Here is a 1,073-nt window from a genome sequence, read left to right on the forward strand (position 1 = left end):
TGACCTGACTAGATCATAAAGGAACAATTGTCCAGACAGAGGCTTGAGTTTGCGAATTGACGGTTTATTAAACCAACTTTACACAGGCTACTGTTTGGGCCGTAGCACACGCCAAAAAGATAACAGATAACCCATAAGCCAATCGTGACCTTCTCTTGGGCAGCCCAGACGTAAGAGAGAGAGAATAAAAGCTGAACCTGGTCTTAACTTCCAATGCTCACCCCCTGCCCAACCCCTCCACGCCACTCCGCCAACCACCAGGATGCCCGGCATCAGAACATTCCAGGCATTCCCGTGATTGGCAGATAGCAGGTTGACTGACATGTCGGACCCCGCGAACACCGGGTACTGGTCAGTACAACACAACCACATCCTAGCCTAAGACATAACACACAGCTGTCTGTGCGGGTCGCTACACAGCCCCCCACCACAAAGTCCCTCGTCCCCGAGGGAACAAACAAAGTCTCTGAAGCGACCCGGAGGTCTCCTTTGCCTGCGTGGCCGTGATGGTCGCAGAGTGCCCCTCTGGGAACCAGGGGATGAAGGCAGGGATATGGGGGACAAGGAAGCGGGAACGGGTAATACAGTCCGTGGCTCTGGGGAACCACGCGGTGACACAGGGGGAAACAGGGGGAGTGGGCTGTCTGGAGCCTTGTCTGCGGCACCTGAGGGTGGGTGCCTGGAGAATGTCATTGCCAGAGAGGGGAATTGTGGGGGTTCCTGGGGTTTGGGGAAAAGAGGCCCCTCTGTATGGGGCTAACCTGTCCCGGTGCAGTGCCACCTTTCTCCCCCTGGGAGGAAGCTGCACCCGGTACACAACCTCCCCTACCCTCTCCAGGACACTGCAGGGTCCCACCCAGTGACTGTCCAACTTGGGGCATCTGCCTTTTTTTCTTAGGGGCTGTAGACCCAGACCAGCTCCCCAGCCACAAAGTGCCTTCCCCGGGTGTGCACGTCATAGTTCCTTTTCTGCCTCACACCTGCATTCACCAGCTGCTCTCTGGCGAAGGTGTGGGCTGTCTCCAGGCAGTCCTGGAGTCTCCGGGCATACTCCGGCCCCGGAGGAACATGAG

This window comes from Oncorhynchus masou, chromosome 15 (genome assembly GCF_036934945.1).
Source record: "Oncorhynchus masou masou isolate Uvic2021 chromosome 15, UVic_Omas_1.1, whole genome shotgun sequence".
Classification (NCBI taxonomy): domain Eukaryota; kingdom Metazoa; phylum Chordata; class Actinopteri; order Salmoniformes; family Salmonidae; genus Oncorhynchus; species Oncorhynchus masou.